At 43.6% G+C, this 21,067-nt stretch overlaps 2 protein-coding genes across 2 annotated transcripts in view; one reads left to right on the top strand and one right to left on the bottom strand.

Moving 5' to 3' along the window:
* LOC138636132 (plexin-B2-like) overlaps nucleotides 1–21,067 on the bottom strand; it is a 130,170-nt gene that overhangs the window by 36,651 nt on the left and 72,452 nt on the right. The window lies entirely within an intron of this gene.
* Nucleotides 1–21,067, top strand: part of LOC138636131 (proline and serine-rich protein 2) — a 130,431-nt gene that overhangs the window by 85,024 nt on the left and 24,340 nt on the right. The window lies entirely within an intron of this gene.

Genomic DNA, 21,067 nt, shown 5'->3' with positions numbered 1-21,067 from the left:
TTGATTGATAATTAATCAGGTTAATCAGCTTTATAGCATTTTATTTCTTGTTAACTGATTATTTTGGACTGGTTGGTCATGTTGTCCTCTTTGTGACAGTGTACACACGGATCAATTCATTATTCAAGAAAAATAACCAACACACAAATCTCTACTAAAACAACTGTTGGTTTCAGGCGTGAACTGTTTTCTGTTTGTTTGTTTTTTTTTCCAAACACTTTCTCTGACAATAAACTCTCCGAACTCGACTTCAGAGACGGATAGCGACGCGTTCGCCCTCCGAAAACAACGCAGAATCTTAACGGAGAAAAAGGAGGAGCGCTGAGAGCGAAAAGAAAAAAACAAGATGCAATAATGAGCAGCTTCTCATTAAAGCCGGAACATCCTTTACTGGAGGAAAAGTGGAGGAAGAGGAGGAGGAAGAGGAGGAGGGAGGAGGAAGGAGGAGAAGGAGGAGGTAACGGCCTCAAAGTGAGAGTTGCTGAGCCAGATTAGATTGGCAAAGACAGAAGAGGAGTGTGTGTGAGTGTGTGTGTGTGTGTGTGTGTGTGTGTGAGAGAGTGTGTGTGTGTGTGTGTGTGTGTGTGTGTGTGTGTGTGTGTGTGTGTGTGTGTGTGTGTGTGAAAGAGAGAGACTGAGTGTAGCAATTAGTTGTCTGACACAGAGTTTCTCCTTCCATTAGTCTGGATGTGAGTTTAATTACAGCCGCGGACGACGGCTGTAAAAACGTTCGACAACATCTGCTTCAATAAACGCCTCTCTGCACCCGCTCCGTTCTGATGTCACGCTGTCGTCGTGGAGACGCGACTCTTCTAATTGTTCTTCTCGAAATAAGTGAAGTAAAAAAAAACAAAAAAACCCCGAATCGTTTTCATCCTCTTCTTCCCTTTTAAATCTCATGAACTCCCATCACACGTTAAGCGTCACTTTCGTTTATTCTCGCCTCCGTGATGGCTCCGCCGTCCGATTGGCTGCTTCAAATAGTTGGTGATTGGTTGGTCAATCGACTGGTGCATACCCCCCCCACCCCACCCCCACCCCTGTGTGCTTTCCACTCCCTGCAAATTGAATTCACTTCAGTTCGCTTCATTGCAAAGGGATTTATTAGTCTGAAAAAGACTTATCTCTCTGCCCCACCTGCTCGCCTGAATTACCGATCCACAGATATCAGGTAGCTTAACGGCTGCAGTGCGGAGTTTTAGAAAAGTGTTCCGGTGGGGAGACGGTTGGAAAGCAACACCAGAGTTGGAAAAGTTCTTTTATAAATCTGAATATTCTTTGAATCCAACACCTTGTAAAATAAGTTTGACTAAACAGCACCGCGTGCCCGTAAAAAAAAAGTCCTACAATGTCCTGAGTTTACAGCACCATAAACGCACCACGATGATGTTTCAATTTACATGTTTAATGGTGCGGATCCATTCTGGTGGACTGCCCAGATAAATTCTGCAGGAAATGATAAAAACAAAACAAAAAAAACCCACACAAATCTATCAAATTTCTACTTCGATGAGCTTTCCATTTTCTTTTTCACATAAAAGATGAAATAATGTTTTGTGCTGCAGCGTCGCGTCTCTGAAGGCGGACGGATGGTGTGTCGGGCGCTAAAGACGATAGCTTCCTGTCTTTACGTCAAAAGTATGGACTGTATATGAAAGTGGACGTAGCATACGGGTCTGAAAAGTAAGTGCCTTGAAGTGCAATACCACTGACGACCACTGGGGTCCAAAAAAAACCTCTTGCTCTATAGACTCCCATTCAAAACGCATCTGAAAATAACTCCATCGTTAATTCGATATTAAGCCACAAAAACAGGGACGTTTGGGGGCGTGGTTGTTTGATTGATAGACCTGTGGTGCAGTCAGGTTTTAATGACAGGTGGGCGGGGCTTAGCATCGTCAGGTTCCTAATCAGATCGAGTCAGAGTCACCGCTCGCTTCCGCCACAGCTCGTCCAAATATGGTCACCCTGAAATAGCAAGATGACTGGAAAAATTGCTGTTATTTTTCAAGGGAGTCTGGTGGCTTCAGTTCTCTGCTGGACGGCGATGTCTGTTTCGGTTCTCACCGTCTGTTCCCAGCGTATCCGACGTTTAGTTTCAGGGCTGTAGTAGACGTTGTAACGTTGGGAACTTTGTTTACTGGTCAGCTCCTCCAGCTCTCTCGTCAAAGGGTTCAAATCACCCAGCGAGTTGTAAACTGGTTTATTCCCGCTCTTTAAAACCTGCCTGTTTCTGAGTGTGCTTATATACCGCCGGACGAGGTTGCAGGTCAACACCGAACATCTCGGCGTTGTTCCACTCCTCCCCTCCGTGTTATCCCGGCCTCTGTGTCGCTGTCATGTGGCCTTCCTCTCTCATTAAATTTCCTCTCTCTCAGGCTCCCGACACCATAAAAGAAAAGGCATAAAGACGGCGGATATATTCACCTTCTCTCTCGGAGGGCCTGTTATGGATGTGTGCATCTGCCACATCAAAGGAAAATCATCTTTGGTTTCCGGAGGGAGCTGTCTCCGCGCTCTGCCAGCCATCTTTGGCCCTCTTTCTTTTCTCTCTGCTGTGTTTTCTGGCTTTCATCCTGCTGCTTTGGTTCTTTAAGCCTGACTGGTGTCAGCCGGGGAATAAACCGGGTGTCAAAGGTGTAATAAAAAAAAAAAAAAAGGAGTGTGAGTTTCTGAGCTTGTTTCTTTTATTTTCCGAAGCAACAATTTGACTTCGAGATGTTTAGTTGCGTAATGAGAAATCCCTGTTTGGAGCTACGTCACGGGGAGAACTCTTGGGCCACGATTTTAGGACACTTATTGATAACAAAAAAAAAAAAAGATCATCATTGACAAGCCTCTATGAAGCCTTTAATACGTGTGCCACCAGATGAGTGCTTGGAGAGCTAAATCATGGAGTGAAGTGATAAAGTTGTAAAAGTTTCAAAGAAGTGTCAACAAAAAAAAACAACAATGCACCAACTCGCAATATCAATGAAAGAGAAAAAATAGTTTGTGAATGCGCCCTGTGATTGTGATTCAATCCAAAATTGAATGGGCTGTTCCTTTGTCCGTGTTTCACACTTCCACCAATTCCCATAAAAACCAGGCTGGTAGTTTTTCTGTAATCTTGCTTACAAAAGAGACCAAAAAACTGCATGGAAAACACAATGCGAATGCATCACTTTAAGGCCTTTGTTACCAGTTTTTGATGTATTTTTAGACAGCGATTCAATGACAATGAAAAATAATTGCCAGCTCGCAGCCCCTGCTGAGGATGCCGAAGGTGCTAATTGGCTGCTTGTTTCCAGCGGTACACCTGTACCGATGCATCCGCCCGCTTCATGTTCCTCCACTCCTTTATTTCCATCTGTGGCTCTTCTGTACCCATCTGGAGGGGGAGTCGGGTTTAAAGTCTGACGTATCTGGGTTAACAGAATTTAGGGAATGAATGTGTTCAGTGGAACGTCTGCTTGAATATAGAGTTACAGCCGCCTCGGAGTCCCTGTGTGAGATTACCAGCAAGACGTATTTGATAGAAAACTGGAATTACCAACAACGGGGGATGAAATGCTAATGTGGTGATGGAAATCTAAAACCGGCCTTAACGCACACACACACACACACACACACACACACACACACACACACACACACACACACACACACACACACACACACACACACACACACACACACACACACACACAGCAGAGAGAACCAGCAGCGTGTGACTCATTAAAACCCTGAGTGCATACTTTGTAAGAGTCTTGAGCGCTGACCCCTCCGCTAAAAAGTTGAGTGAAACTAAATCCAGGAATGTCTGCCGGAGCCGCAGCCGGGGGAATAAAGCCTGACTGAATTTCTCCCTCTAACCTCTCTAAGCTTTTTCTCTTTCTAGTTTCTCTTTATAATTCACATTGTTTCTCTCTCTGTCTGTCTTTACATCTTCGACCCCGCGGGAACGAGTTCAAACAAAACTGCTTCTCTGACACGCCGAATCCCCGAGGAACTTACTGGATCTGAAACGCCATCTACGTCTGTCTGTCTGTCTGTCTGTCTGTCTGTCTGTCTGTTTACCTGCCTGTCGGTCCAGATGTGGGTCTGATCCTCGTATCCCCCCCACCAAAAGACAACCATTGAAACTGACGACACGCTTGTTTCCATTAAATTTGGGATTTGAAACATGTCGGTAAGAATTTTCTAAACACGAATCAAATTCTCTATTCCCAAGAAAAATGTCCAAATTGACATAATTCTGCCATAATTACATGACCAGCAGAAAATATGGAGGGAAAAGATAATTAGGGATCATTGTTTTCAGCAAAAAGCAACAAAATAGATGAGAGTGACAATTCTTGAGTAAATTTGTCAAAACAATGCATGTGGCTAAGATTTGAGAAGCGGCGGCACAAATTCAGGAATTTGTCTTTGATGGCTTAAAAAGTTCACAGCTGATTGTTTTGATTGGGTTTGTTGTTGTGCAGCGCTTTAAGTCGACTTTTGTTTGTATTGATTTTGTTGTGCGAAACAAAACCAAAAAAAACCTGACTTGACTTAACTGATTTATGAAAATGTATTCCAATAAATGAGACGCTCCCGTTGTTAGAAATGGTTTCTGGTTGCTGAAATTCAAGACAAAAACCACCACATTGGGCTGCTGCTCGGTCTGAACACACTTTCAGACTTTATAAATCTCCAGAGGACACGATGCTGCTGTAGTCGGAGTCGAACCACCAAACCGTGACCGATCCTGACACGTTAATTTGACAGCAAATGCGACAATCCAACAAAAATACCAAACAATCCTCATAAAACCCGACCGTAACTCCACTTCAGCGTGGTAGTTACAGGTAACAGCTGAACATACACCTGCAGGAATCAACACTTCTTCTACAGTCTGCGTGGATATCAACTGACATTTTTTATTTTGGTGTAAACTCGCTCCAAAATTGTAAGTAAAAAAAACAAAATAATAGAAAAAGAAAGAAGTCCCAATGCGATCTCATTTACATTCCTGCCCACTGCCGGGGCGTCATTAGCCATTCATGACAACGGGCCGGAGGAACATTGAAGCTGATTGGCCGGGGCTGCAGGGGATATGAGTGCTATGATTGGCGGAGCCCGGGGGAAATTGACTTCTTACTGGTGGTAATGAAGAAGCCTGAAGGAGAGCACGGCCGAGACAAAGTAAGTATAAAGCTAAAAGACCGAAGAGGATAGTATACACACACACACACACACACACACACACACACACACACACACACACACACACACACACACACACACACACACACACACACACACACACACACACACACACACACACACACACACACACACACACACACACACACACACACACACACACACACACGATCCGTCCTGCCAGTCCCAGAGTCCACAGCAATATTACCCAATTTATACTGCAGATACAAACAGTCTGGAAGACGCAGGCGTCTCTGAAGACGCTCTTGATGAGGCGCCAATTGTCTCGAAAAAATGGAAATTAGTGACGCGCATTCAGTCTAGAAAACCCTCCAAGTGGTCGCATATAGTTTCTTGAAAGAAGATTGAATTTATTTGAGACAGAGATAGCGATACAGCGGAGACGTGAAACCAGACGTAGCCATTTTATAGGTTGGGAAACGGCCAATAAAACGGTTGTTATGGTTTTTATCGTCACCTCAAACCAAAGGCTTTTTTGTTTGTTTTTCAGACTTTTGGCATGTTTACACGGTGGCGCCTAAAATATCTCAGACCAGCTGTACCGATTCAAGATAACTCCAATTTGTTGTAGCATCTTGGACTCGGGATCACCGGGATAAACCGGATGACTCATCGTTGACGGCAGATTCTGTGCAGACTTTTGGGTTTTATCTCAAATTAAAAAAACTAATCCGTCTCGGTTTGGAATATTTTAGGGAGAGTTTACTGGCTTTTTACACCGCGTTCTTCACATGAAAAAAACAACAACACTAAATGTGGAAAGATTGGTGCAACAGATCGAGTCAGCCGAGTTCCACAGACTTTAAGAATGCGGCGCCGTCTGCCCAGAAATGAGTCAAACATTGGACAATTCAGCACCTCACGATTTATGACGAGAACCAAAATTCAAAGCCAAAGCCGGCAGAAGGTAAAGTGCATGGTGTGGAGGGGGCTGGGGCGGTGAAATTGCATTACTTTTAGTTTTTTTGCCGTAACTTTTCCTTACACCTGCAACAGCTGAGGGTTTGGGGCATCCAATGCGTAAACTACTGAAACGGTATTAACCGATCGCTGACTCATCGGAAACATCAGAAACTCCACCGCTGCTGCAACTCCATTTAGAAAAAGACACGGGACACTGGTCTCTGATTGGTCCATCCTTCAGAGTGGCTATTTTTGCGAACAGGATGTCTAGACTATAATAACAGTGAAAAAAATCTGAAGCTCTGAGCAACAGTTTTAGATTATTTTTCTCATCCAGCAGACGTTATTCATCAAAACTCTCCTTCACCGAGTCAAAGATTCGCTCTCGTTTTGGTCTCCACCACCGTTTAAAAAGGGAAATATCCGTCTCTCGCTGCTTCAACGCTCGTGGAGACGGTTGCGTACGAAGACTTCTCAGATAACGTCGGAACAGTTGTGTGTCGGACGGTGAAACGATGCGCTGAAGAAGCTGCAGGTTCAGATATTTGAGTTTTAATTGAGTTTTAACATTGTTTTTGAATGTTTCTTGGGAAACACCACACGACAACACTTTACGTTGGTTATCTCCGTCAGCCGCTCGCTATCTGTAAGACTCAGAAGGACATTTTCAAAATGTTATACGCTTCTAAAGCTGCTAATTTCATCCGCAAACAAAAAAGAAACCGATGGATTAAACACAAAAGAAACACTCGACTCCAACATCCACGACACCAAACAACTACAGACGAACGAACGAACAAACGGAACGACGAAGCTCATCAGTCGGAGCGAGGAAGACGAGGGGTTAAAAAGTTGAGAGGAAGCATATTACACTAGTAACCCTATTCTGTAATCATCTCTAACGTGAACATTATTACGCCCTGACAGAATAACATCCTCTAATAACTCGACCTCCGAGGGGAGGATTAGTCTTATGATAGAAGGTCTGAGAGGTCAGCAGTTATTAAGCAGACTGAGTGCTTTATACACACACACACACACACACACACACACACACACACACACACACACACACACACACACACACACACACACACACACACACACACACACACACACTCGTCTGTGTACAGTACCACTTGGTAACGTCTCAGCCGGGCAGCGACACAACGAGCAGAAACAAACGGTGTCGAGGGCCGAAGACAAAGACGGACTGTCGGAGGAGCGAGAGACGACAGAGGAGCGACTGTGAAGCTAATTTACACCACGAGGAGGAAAACGCAGGAAACGTCAACGAGAACGTCTCCATCAACCGGTTTACTGCAAATGAAGACCTGCTTCGTAGGGCCGACAAGGATAATATTAGGATTATATTATCATGCAAATGCACAAAATGCAACCCGGTATCATGTCAAAATGTGTAATACACCCGTCAGTCCACCAGAGGGGGCAGCGTGACACTCTGCCTCGTTGACATGTGAAAATTCAGGTGCCTTAGGTTTAGGGAAAAAAACAACAACAAAATATGCGGTTAAAGTGAAGAAAAGATCAAGTAATTTTACGTAAGTAACGTGTGCTGAGGAACTACCATAATGATACAACTATCAAATTTACATTTGCTTTTTGTCCTCTGAGTGAAGTACATTTTTTTGATGGCTTAATTTCTCATTTTTTGGCAGCTCATAAACAAACTGTCTTTGAACGCACCACCGCGGTGAGTTTTTTTTTTTTTTTTTTTTTTTAAATCTCCGCCCCTTTTACAACCCACAAAAATACAAGTTTGATAAAAAAACAAAACAAAAAAAACCCCTAAAAGCCTGGAAATATTCAGCGTGATGGATTACCAAATCTAAAAGGAAGTTTCAAGTCAGTGCAAATTTATTTTCCTGGCAGACTGAAATGAAGTGAAATCTGTGGAACCGCCAGGAAGGAAGGAAATCAATCTTCTTAAATAAACACGACTTTACGTCGACGCATCGGAAGCTTTCCGCCAAATTAAAAGACAGAAGTAAAGAGGGAGAAAGAGACAAAAAAAAAAAAAAAAACACAACTCCTGATCTCATTTCATGGCGGTAAACTCGCACACAGATTAATTCTGTGTTATGCAAATGTAATTTAGTGGCTGTGTCCTCTGCGTCGGAGTGAGCGATTAACTCCCACTTTCTCTCCCAGTACACCGCCCATTAACCCGACAATGCTTCACGTTGATGAGACCGTGTGTGTCCTTTCCTTTTGCATAGCAACGCAGCCGCCTCCTGCTTTAATTATCTCATACCTGAGCAGCGTTTCCATCAAGTAAAAAAAAAAAGAAATAAATCAACACTGCTTTGCGCCGTCAAGAGTTTCCGTCAAAGCAATTAAAGGCCGCTCGTGTCGTTACCACGGCGAGGACTCGTTCGGTGTAATGCTGCGTTCGGGCTCACGCGGGAATAACTGTCACAGCATCCTGACAGCTCTCGGCGACTCATTTTTAAATCCCTAAGATGTCATGATTGAAGCTCTCTGCAGACTTCGCCGGCTCCGCGTTGTGATGATGTTACGTTTTTTTTTTTTTTAAAGGCGCGTTTAACATGAAAAAGATGTAAAAAATAAAAAACAACTGGCAGGTGTTCTGTCACTCGGGTTTAAAGAGTTGAAAAAGATCAAAACGGGTTCTTGGTTTTAGAGCAGATGAAGCGACTCCCCGGTGACACATTTTACGACATGAATGTTGTCTCGTAACCTAAAGGACGAGTCGGGCATTAATCTAACGTTTACGTTAAAAACCAACAATCTCTTCATCTCAATATTTACATGGAGTTTCATATTTACAAAGATCTACTTTCAGTGGCGTATTAATCCACGTACCATGCAGTATTTGGGACGGCAGGGAGGTGTACGAGTGTGTTGGGACTACAGCCTGGATATGAAAGTGTTCGTAGCTTTCGGGTCTGAAAAATTAGACCGATGCGGAAGTGCCTTAAAGCTGCAATACCACCGAGGGCCACTAGAGGTTGGTTCCAAAAAGGCTCCGTAGACTCCCATTCAACTTCCTTCACTAAATACAAAGTCAACAAATTTTTTTCCACAAGTTATTATGGTTAATAATCCGCCATTCATTGCAAAAAAAAAAACTTGAAAAGCCGTCTTTTTGGGGGCGTGTCTGTTTGATTGACAGGCCTGTGGCGCAGGTAGGTTTCCGCGATCGGTGGAGCGGGGCGTAGTTTCCAATCAGATCACGTCGGATCCACCGCTGGCTCCTCCCACAGCTCCTCCATAGAAACGTACTTCTGTGAGCAACAAACCGAGCAGGAAGCGTTCTGTGACTTCAGTTTGGCCGTTAACGGATATTTGTTTGTAATAAAGCCGCCGCCGGTCGTGTTTGTGCTCATTACCCGAAGTGGCCACATTACGAGTTAATCAAAACAGCACGCCGTTAATCGCCGTGCGATGAAGAGATTTTAATTCATAGCCTAACTTCCTGCATGGAAATAAAAAAAAAAATTTAAAAAAAAAAATCGCTCGATAAAAATCTTTTAAAGAAAAAAAACCCAGAAGGAAATCGGAGAATTGGATTAAACAGCCACTTTGTAATCAGAGCGATCGGCTGCAGTCTGAAGGGGCAGAAATAAACCGTGTGTCTGAGAGGACGAACGACGACGAGGCGTTTCATCTGCCGTCGCGTTCGTATCCGAGCTCAGAGGTGGGCGGCCTCCTGCTGTCGAGCCGCTACGTCTGGACGCCATCCAGCAGATCTACAGCTTCTCCCCGGAAAAATTCAAACGTCTGTCCCGTCCGCGGAGGGGACGAGACGGCGAGAAATCGTTTAAAAATAGAAAAAGAAAAAAGCTCCTTTATTAAAAGAACTGCTTGTCTCTCTAAAGTCGGATCAAAAAATAATTAGCAGCGACTGCACACATGGAGCCGCGCCAAGAAGGACGTTTCGGCATCGGGGGGGTTTCTTGCTCTTGCATGAGAGTCCTGTCCAAATGTTTGAACCCCTTTTTATATATTCTTCGACGTGTAGTTTTGGAAAGTTTTGGACGTTTGCCGAATATTTCACGTCCTTTGAACTCCGCGAAACCTTCACTCACCAAAAAAATGACACAATTAACAACGCTCGCTCCGTTTCAGCCGCGGTTTGGTGGAAATGTGTGAAAGAAAAAGAGAGATTGTTCTTTGCGAGCCAGAAGACAGAAGATATCGCCTTCAGTCCCGCTCAGATTAAAGGATTTAGAGCGAGAAGCCTTATTACAGACCCAAAGAAAGACAAAGAGGCAGAGCTTCGCCTCCTTCTGCTTCTGTTGTGGGCTGATTAAAAACACAGATAACTCCCTCCCAGGCTGGAAAGCTGCTGGAAGCCAAACACACACACACACACACACACACACACACACACACACACACACACACACACACACACACACACACACACACACACACACACACACACACACACACACACACACACACACACACACACACATACAGTGACTCATTAAAATCCAGACATAACAATGGTGTCTCTCAGTTTCGTGGGGTTTCTGCACGCCGTTGGACAGCCGACCTTCTTATGGCCGACGCTCAACCTCAGTCTGTTGTCAGTATTAAAAGAACCCTGCTGAGTGTGTGTGTGTGTGTGTGTGTGTGTGTGTGTGTGTGTGTGTGTGTGTGTGTGTGTGTGTGTGTGTGTGTGTGTGTGTGTGTGTTGAAGACTTCTTGACTCTTAAATGTCAGGCTATCTTGCAGATGTGAGTAACTTTAAGGCCTCTTGAGACGTTTTAACGCCACCTGGAATTGAACTCGACCTCTTTAAAGAAATAAAAAATGGCCGTCGCTGGTTTAATGTGACGGTGGAATGAGATGGAAGATAAAATGACGGGAGTAAAGAACACCAAAGAATACCAAAATATCGGGCGTGACGGGAGTCTCTGGACCAAATTATTCGACTGGAAGTTGGTCTGATGAGGAAATCGAACGTGTTAAAACCGCCGAGCGTGTTTTCTGGGAGGAAAACTTGACACCGGTTGTCATTTTGAATTTGATTAACAAGCTGTTAAACTCTGAAGGACGCAGCAAAAGATATAATATCTGTAGAGCATCTCTTCAACTTCTGTCATTGAATGCACTTTATAACGAGGAGGAAAATAATCTGAGGCGACAGACGACACACCGACGACAACAACAACAACAACAACAACAACAGAGGGATGAATCACGGAGCAGGAAGTGCGGCTCGGTGTGAAGCAGATGCTCCTGATGTTCGGTCCACTCCGCCGCACAGCTGGTCGTGTCTGAGTGTTTGTGACTGCAGGCGGCAGCTGTTGGCCGAGAATCTCCGACCGGCCGAGACTCGAGAAAAAAAACGCCTTATCGACATTATCGACACGCACGACGAGGAAACGCAGCGCGACTCTGAACCGACGGACCGCGACGTCCACATTCGGTGACAAAATTCCCATTCGAGAGCCAGAAATATATAAAAATAAACGTTAACTGCAAATGTTAAAATGATCTTAATATCAATCTGCTTCGATGCACAAAAAACTATTCAAAAGAAAAATTAAAGGTGAGTTTTAAGCCATAAACAACACAAGCATACGACGCTATAATGAAACGAAGCAAATGTGTTCGCAAACATGAGTTTGTTATCAACATGGAATAATATTATCATGGAGCTGAACATTTTCCAAAACTTTCGGCCGAGAAAAAAAACAAAAAACAGAATTGAGGAGAAGATGGACTCGAACACAACTTCTAAAACAAAAATCATCTCATATTTCCTGACGCAAGATTTGAAATCTCGTCACGCACGCGTCGAAGTGCAGCGCGACGCTCGACGTGCTCTCGTCCTCTGGTGGACGGGAGTGTGTATTGCACGCTGAAAAATACATTGATTACAGCTTTTTTTTTTTAATTATTGCATCTCTTCAAAGGAAATACGCCGTGAAATATTTATACAGAGCTTTAATTTGCTCCCAAGGAAATGATATCTTTAATTTAAATACCAACCAACGGGACAAACTTACACGACTGTAGGACGTTATTTTTTAATTCCCATTTCAACTTAAGTCCCGACTGTTACATACCGTTTACGAGGCGCTGTGACCGCCGCAGCCTCTAGGGGGCGACACCAGCCAGGCTTTTACGCTTTCAGTTCTCTTGATTTTTTTTTTTTTCAGTAAATAAAAACCGGCCACGTATCAAACGTTGCGTTAGTCAAGGAAGCCGACATTTAACTGGAGACAGCAGAGTTTCTGAGCTCCGGCTGAGATGAAGAGAAGCGCAGCAGATATGATAAACTGTCAATGAGGCCGTTTCATCTCACAAACTGTACATAATAAAGCGCGGCGTCTGCCTCCGGGCTAACAAACACCTCGTTGGGCGTGTGCGTGAGAATAAAAGTGGAGATACGGGAGACCGAGAAGAGGCCGAGCGACAACGGAGATGAAGAACAGCTCCGGTATCAGCGGGTATTTACCAGCCAGACGCAGATAAAAGGAGACAAAATGAAGAGCCGGTGAGAACGAGGAAGTTGTTCAAATACTGAGAGGTGCATTCTGGGACGAAGCAGAAAACTAAAGCTCTGATGACAACCAGACCCGTTAAGACGGTCTTTATACCTTCGAACGGGAGATGAAGCGCGATCCGACACCTCTGAGTCCTGTCGCCCAAAGCGAGCGTCCATTTTAAGTTCTATCAAGTCCGATTTTTTTATTTAAACGTGGAATTAAATGACTCGGTAATATAAAAAGGATGATATAACCGCTGAGCATCAACACCTCGGTTTGCAGCTCTGTGGTTTTATTTATTGTTTATTTATGGCTCCGAGCTTATTTTATTTTAACTTTCATCTACCGGTGTCAATTTTATTTGAATTCTCATCACATTTTAAAGTCATGCGTCCATATTTTGACGGTCGCCATTGTTTCATAAGTAATATTGCTTTTACTGTGAATTGCTGTTACGTCCCCAACGGTCAAGAAGTTGAGGGGAAGTAACACAAGGAAAAAAACCTAAATATATTAAAATATATAAACTAAACTACTACGATAAAAATATTCGTAAAGATGTGACGCACAAGAGCTGTCGTCCTCTAAAGGTCAAAACTCTCTTTGTAGATTTATAAACATTTATTATAACTTAAAACTCTGTCAAATGTCATGTTGCTAAATTTAAATGCCACATAGTGAACAGGAAATTCGAATTTTGTAAGAGCGCCCTCTGCTGGATGACCAGTCAAACTACTTCGAACAGTGTGCTGCACATATAGATTTTAAATTGTAAATGGAAACGGCTCGTGTTAATGACGTTGGAAAAATATTCAGAATTCAGAAAGAAAGTGACGACATTAATGGGAAATATGCCGAATAAGCTCAAATTATCCCTGAATTTAGTTTTTTACTTCCAACGAACTCCATCGACATAAGAAATTTAAAAAAAAAACATGTCGTGGAAAACAGAAGGTCTCAGTTGTCATCATCTGTTTCTAATCGACACCGTGGCCTCACATGTTGGTCGTATCGGACGACGTCGGCGGTAACGTTTGTTCACGCGTCCCGCCGACGAAGCTCTCGAGCTCAAAGAACAAAACTTCCGGCGTTTTTTTTTTCCGTCATTATCAAACCTCATTTCCATAGTTGAACTTTACCAGATTCACTGGCACGAGCACAAAGGACACAATAAGAGTTTCCTGGAACTACACCCAGGTATGATAACACACACACACACACACACACACACACACACACACACACACACACACACACACACACACACACACACACACACACACACACACACACACACACACACACACACACACACACACACACACACACATGCCTTTGTACTGAAGGGAAACCAGCGAGGCTTTGATATCTGCATAATAGGACAAGTGTGTAGTTTGTTAACACTATTGAGGTCAATGGGGAGTTGGTGGAGCAAAAGCAGCTGCAGGTAGAAAGTAAAACACACACACACACACACACACACACACACACACACACACACACACACACACACACACACACACACACACACACACACAAACACTACACAAACACAAAAGGTGTGTGACCCTGCTTCTGAGCCGGGAAATTTGAGAGGATTAGCGGGTATTAAAAGTTGCACTCTCACACACACCTGTACAGTCACTTCAAGCGTGCGGTGCACACACACACACACACACACACGCACGCACGCACGCACGCACGCACGCACACACACACACACACACACACACACACACACACACACACACACACACACACACACACACACACACACACACACACAGTGTGTCTGACCCAGTTCATTATATGAGGGTGTTGGCAGGAAAAGCCGCGTTATTAATATGCAGTGTGAACTTAGAAGCTATTAGCGGCTAAAAGCTCCTCTGCCGGGCGCCGAGCTTCTTCATGTGTCGCTTCGTGACAAACGTCTCCTGTATTTGACAGAAAGTGTGTTTGTGTGTGTGTGTGTTTGTGTGTTTGTGTGTTTGTGTGTGTGTGTTTGTGTGCCTTTTAAATTTTTGACAAAACTTCCATTAGCCTCTTAGCGGAAAAACAAGCAAACAAAATGCTGAAGCAGCCTTGAGGTTGTGTAAGACCCAGTGTGTGTGTGTGTGTGTGTGTGTGTGTGTGTGTGTGTGTGTGTGTGTGTGTGTGTGTGTGTGTGTGTGTGTGTGTGTGTGTGTGTGTAAAGCAGCAGTAGCAGTTGTTGTGGTATCAGCCAGTGACAGCCAGCTGCTGCAGAGCGATAGAGAGACCTTTAGTTTGCATCTCTCTCTCTCTCAGCCTCGAGGATGTATGTGTGTGTGTGTGTGTGTGTGTGTGTGTGTGTGTGTGTGTTAATAGTGAACGTGTGCACTATATAAACAGCTACGAGGAAACAATTACACTGATGCAGAACAACACCCCAGAATGTTCTTTGTCTACAGGCAGAAAAACACACACACACACACACACACACACACACACACACACACACACACACACACACACACACACACACACACACACACACACACACACACACACTAATCCAGTGCTGTTTCTGAGTAAAAACCTGTTCTGCTGAATGTTTTGGTTCACGTCATCTTAACGAACCAATCAAACACCTGATTGGTCGACCGGATCGCCTCGTCGGACCCTCGAAGGTCTTTCACCCCTTTCAGACTGTCCATGCGTCTCCAGGAGAGCTGGTTTACGTCCCCTGTTCTGACCACTGACTGTATTTCCTGTCCTGAGTGGTTCATTTTCCCCTCTTGTACTAATTACAGCTGTAATTACCGACTGTTTCTGTGAACTTGTTGAACTTCAATTTTAAAGTGGATCTAAGTGGGTTTTTTTTTTCCACGTCCAGCTGCTGGTCCTTCATTTTTCTTTTTACCAGTTTAGTGTAAAAAATGACTAAATAAAAAAAATATTCATGGCTGATATCCCAGAATCAGTTCGTAACAGAATCACTGCTTGAAATGTCCAGTGAAAAGAATTGGTGTAATTTACTTGATTATTTAGCAGGACGTGTCCCGGTTCACTGAAAAGTCGTATTAAAATGACGGTGGAGGATTCGTGTTTTAGGATGAACACTTCTGTTTGTTGTTCTTTGCCATGTAAACAGCTGCAGACGCGACTCTTGTGACTCTTTGCTTCCTGCTCTCCTCCGTCTCATCGTTTTTTTGTCACTTTTATATGAATTAAATCAAATTGTATTCATTTGCCGCCAGATCTCAACACAGCAGGTTATTTTTCAGGGCACTTAACACGGTAAAGTTTCACAGCTTGAACACGTCAACGGAGGAAAACAAACTCTCTTTTAACAGGAAGTAAAGCCTCCAACGGGACCGGGCTCAGAGGTGGGCGGAGAGAGCAGAGACAGAAAAGAACAGCATGGAGATCCACGATAATGAACTGGTGGCGGCGCCGAGGCACAGATGGAAAAGAAGAAGAAATGGGCAGAAAGCTGGTTAGTTCTGTAGGTTTTGTCGGGGAAGGAGCGACTCGGGTTTCTGTAAACTCTCTAAACTCTGAATGAAGAAGCAGCGAGAGCTGAACGGCAGACGGATGAGTTCAGCTTCGTCCTGCTGCGAGACCAAATTGGAAAGAAAAGCGATCGCGTCGTGTCGGTATTAAATCGACCAGACGTTCCTCTGGAGGACCGCAGCGGGTGGGAGGGGTGGTGGTGGTGGGGTGATGGAGGGGTCAGCAGGGTGTCATCACGTCTCCTCAGAGTGAAGCTCCGCAGTTATTAGACCGTCCCGGTGATTACGAAGGAGACGCCGGACGGCTTTGATAATGTGAGAGACGACCGGCAATTATGGAGACGGTTTGTCGCAGCAGCTGCAGGTAGCACTTTCCTGTATTATAGTCTGGAGAGTGAGAGTGTGTGTGTGTGTGTGTGTGTGTGTGTGTGTGTGTGTGTGTGTGTGTGTGTGTGTGTGTGTGTGTGTGATTCACCCTGCCTCTGCTATCTGACAGGGCAGATTGTGATTTTTAGCTGAGCAGCACTAATCTCTTGTTACAATATGAAGCGCTGATTATACTGCTGCACAGTGTGGGAACGAGAGACCGCCTGTGTGTGTGTGTGTGTGTGTGTGTGTGTGTGTGTGTGTGTGTGTGTGTGTGTGTGTGTGTGTGTGAGCATATAAAAGGGCAGATAAGATGACGAGGTGAGGACGAGGAGACGGCATTAAGTACAGAAGGAGGGGAGAGGTGTGTGTGTGTGTGTCTGTGTGTGTGTGTGTGTGTGTGTGTGTGTGTGTGTGTGTTACAGAGGTGAGACGAGGTCATCGTGGTTTACACGACACACACACACACACACACACAGCTAACAGCTCAGTGTGTACAGTAGGGATGTTATGACTAGGACCTGGATCTGCACTGTCCTGTTATGCTTGGCCAGAGGTATTATACCCACTGTGTGTGTGTGTGTGTGTGTGTGTGTGTGTGTGTGTGTGTGTGTGTGTGTGTGTGTGTGTGTGTGTGTGTGTGTGTGTGTGTGTGTGTGTGTGTTTTGATGCTCAGATAACAACGGCAGGATACGAAGCTGGAAGAAGCTCACAGGTCTGGAGAGGAACGATGGAAACGAGTCGGTGAAACATCCATTTCTGCGAATCGGTGAAAACAGGATGTTTACTTTGAGACGAGGCTGAACGTCGACTTCATAATGAATCATCAGAAGAGTTCACGGACGCACAGATGGGACTTAAATCACATTCAGCCAAGACAAAAAAACAAACGGTTGAGTTTGGAGTGAAAGGAGTCGCTGGCGGACTTCGGAGGCGCTTCGATCGGCGTGTTTTCCGTAGATGGCGCCAAAACACAGCGGGACGTTTAAAAAAAATGCCCCGCTACGTTGGTCCACTGTGTTTTTGGACGGAAAGAGAAACAAACCCGTGGACGGAGGCTGACGGTTACGTAACGCAGGAAATACACAAGTCACAGAGACGACAGATCAACATTCCCAGTTACGAAGACAAACTCCACGTGACTAAAATTACAACATATCAGCTGAACGTCCCACGAAAAAAAGAACTTCCACGACCTCTGACCTTTCTGTAAAACGTCAGCGAACAACATCGTGAAAACCACAAGAGGGCGCCGTTCATACGGACTCTTCTCGTTGTACGTTTGAACACATAACGCGAGTAAATAAATGTTAATTATTAAAATCTATTCGTCCAACTCGTCGGCTTCTGCTCGGGCCGCCGCTGGAACTCCGTCCTGTTGACGTCCTGTGATGGTGGATGTCGGCGGCCGGTCGCCCTCCCGTCCCTCCGCCACATGTTTCTGCTCATCACATCTGTTTTTCTTATTTAAACTGTCATTGCTCAACATTGCTGTCTGATTTTACGACTGGGAGAGAGGGGTGGGGGGATGGGGGGTGGGGGGGAATCCTCTTTCACTTCGACCTCCGAGGATTTGATTTCACGGGTCATAATAATGGTCTGATACGTATTTTTCTGTCCACAGGTTTCTCTCAGAGGAAAGATGTCTGTGTAAGGGATGAGTTATAATTTAAATATGTTTGTTTGAAAGTTACAACTCAGAAGAAGAAATTCGAGCTTCAAGGGTTTGAAAATTGTTGACCGCTAGATGGAAGGTCGGGGAGAAGAGAGCGAGGTCGGTGAAGTGTCTTTCATTAGTCGGCCAGCAAAGAGGAGGAGGAGGAGGAGGAAGAGGAGGAGGACCAGCTGGGAGCGAAACAGAGCTGAGGGTCAGTGTGGAGGTTTTGCTTTGAAGGCCTCTGCTGCAGGAGAAAACAGCGGCGAGGGGGTAGAGGGGGGGGGGGGGTCCCCAACATGAAGAGGGGATGCAAAGATAGATGAAGAGCGACCGCGGCGTCGGAACTGCAATAAAAAAAAATAAAAAAAACTCTTGAGACTCACACACAAAAACCAAAAACAGGCTTCATGACGAATGAATAAAACATGAAACTATGTGGGATATTTTGGCTCCGCGGCGTCTCAGAGGTTGAAGAGACAGAAAGTGAGTTACCACCTTCAAGTAAAGACAGAAGGACTGAAGGCAACAGGAGAGAAGAACGTCAAGCAGCTGAAGGAAAACTTCTCAGTATTTACACAGAAAGGTTTTGCAAGAACATTTTACAGGGTATAAGTTCACTCATCTTTTTTCTGAGGTGATTTAACTTCATTTTAACTTCTGACTGACTTCAGTTTCTTGTCAAACACTCGTGTTGGATGTTTATCTGGATATTTCGTTTTAGTCTTAGCTCCGTTTTTGGTCTCCTCCACCTCCAGCCAGGTAATGAGCTGCTCAACGCTCGCATGGCTCCACCCGACTCGTTCTCAAAGCTTCAGTCTTCGCTGAGATTATCATCTGGAAACTATAATGTTATAAAGTTCTGCCATGTTTAGTGCCCTGAAAAAACTTGTTGTGACTTTGTGCTATATAAATAAAAGCTGGCACTATATAGATCAAATTTGACGCTATATATATATATATATATATAAAATTTGGCACCATGTATAATAAATATATAAATAAATGCGTGTAATAAACTATGTTTTCTAACATTCAGTATTTGGAGTACATTTGAGTGTAGAGTTTAATTATCAACAGGCTTGTCTGAATATGAACTGCACTGATAAAGATCGATCAACCCTGACTAAAGTATTTAATTGCCCTCATTTATTTTCACTCCTTGTACTGAGGTTATTTTCACAAGATTGTATTTTTCACTGAGTTTCCCCCCAAAAATTTAAAAAGCAGCAGAGGGAAGCATCTCTTTAATAAGCAGAAGTCAAAGTTGCATTATTGAGGAGATTTCACCTGGAATACGAAGTGAGATAGACACGAAGCGCCGCAGGGTCTTTTAATATAAAGTTTCTCCTTCATTTCTCCTCCACAACTTGGCGGGCGATAACAGCTGGATATTAGTTTCCTGCGGAGGATTTCATATACCGTATCATTACTGCACTTTGTTATCCCACTATTATCTTCAATATAGACCGTTACCTAATATATAATACGTGAACAAACTGCACGGTGAGCTGCTTTCTCATTTCTGTCTTTATCCGTCTCTGAATATCATCTGTTTGAAAATCAAGATCAGTTCTTGCAGCTCAGACAGTTTGAACTCATGTCAAGAATCTTTAAATCAGATTTTCTTTTTTTTTTGTAACAGTACATCTAAAATTATGTGACAGATTCAGAGTCTGTTTGCCGAGTTGTGATAGAAACTGAAATATATGAGAAATGTAATTTCTTTGAAAAATAAACTCTCGGATCCAACTTTCCTGTTGCAGATAAAACCTGAAGGCGTTAAAAGCTCTTTACATTTGTCTGAAAGCTGCGTTTGGTTGGTTCGTCCTCCGATTCGATCATTTGTAATAATCTTGTTTACATTTAGTGCCATCAGCAGGTCAAAGTTCTCATTTATTCTGTGAGTTACTACTTTACGATTAGAATTTCCAAAAGATGCATAATGATGAATTTGAGTTTCCTTTTAGCGCCACCTAAAGGTGTAATTTTCTGAAAAATATCTCAATGTACGGATTTTCTTTACACTTTCTTAAATAGTTGAGGAAAAGATCAACAAATTATCTGAAAGTGTTTACTAGAAGAAAAAAAAAAGGCTTAAATCCTGCAGGCCCTCCCGTGAAACTACTAAATACAGTAAAAGTGAATTACTAATATTTATTTCTGCTGTAATGATAAACACAGAAGAATGAACTAATTACACTCATCAAACCATCCGAGTATAAAATGAACTGAACAGGTGAAGATTAATTTACACAAACGACCACATCACACCCTGAACTACACAAACTTCTCGGCTGCTAACGATGTTTTTTAGTTGTTTTTTTTGCACCATCTGAATAAAATTTCCCCAAAAGAAAAAACCCGAAGATTAAATGGCCCTCTGAGCGCATTTCTTTGCCGAGCCTGCATGCTCCTCAAAGTTTATTGTTTTAATGATATAAAATGAGGTGTTTTTATTTTTTAAATTTTAACAGAAGTAAGAGCAGCAGTATATGAAGGAAACATGTTTAAATTGACCCACTTTTAGAAAAAGAAATCTGGGATCTGCACCAGAAATTAATCACTTCCTCTTTGGCCCAAAGCCTGCACAATCTCTGCACCAGAGTTCATTAATTTTTCTCCTGTTTTTAAGACGTCCTGTTAATTACCACAGATGAGAATAAAAGACACAATACACAGAGAGCTGGAAGTGATTTGGTGCAACTAAAGCTCACGTTCTGGAGTATCACACCAAAGAAAATATTAATAAAAACTTTAATATTAGCAAACAAATGTGTTTGTAATGCTGGCTCTCGAACTCCTCGTGCTCTCCGCCATCTGCCGTTTCCACTCCAATCATCCTTTTTAAAAATGTTTATTCTGAACCTCTGATAAAAACCAAACTATTTATTTAGGATTTTATTTGATACTTCGTTGGTTCGAAGCTGCAGTCGTTCCAACTTCACCGTTATCTGTTGTTTTTTTAT

The sequence above is a fragment of the Brachyistius frenatus genome, unplaced genomic scaffold (genome assembly GCF_029030835.1).
Source record: "Brachyistius frenatus isolate BFR_SWC_R1_liver_20210118 unplaced genomic scaffold, ASM2903083v1 Contig_355, whole genome shotgun sequence".
Classification (NCBI taxonomy): Eukaryota; Metazoa; Chordata; class Actinopteri; family Embiotocidae; genus Brachyistius; species Brachyistius frenatus.
This window is presented reverse-complemented; position numbering and strand designations above follow the sequence as displayed.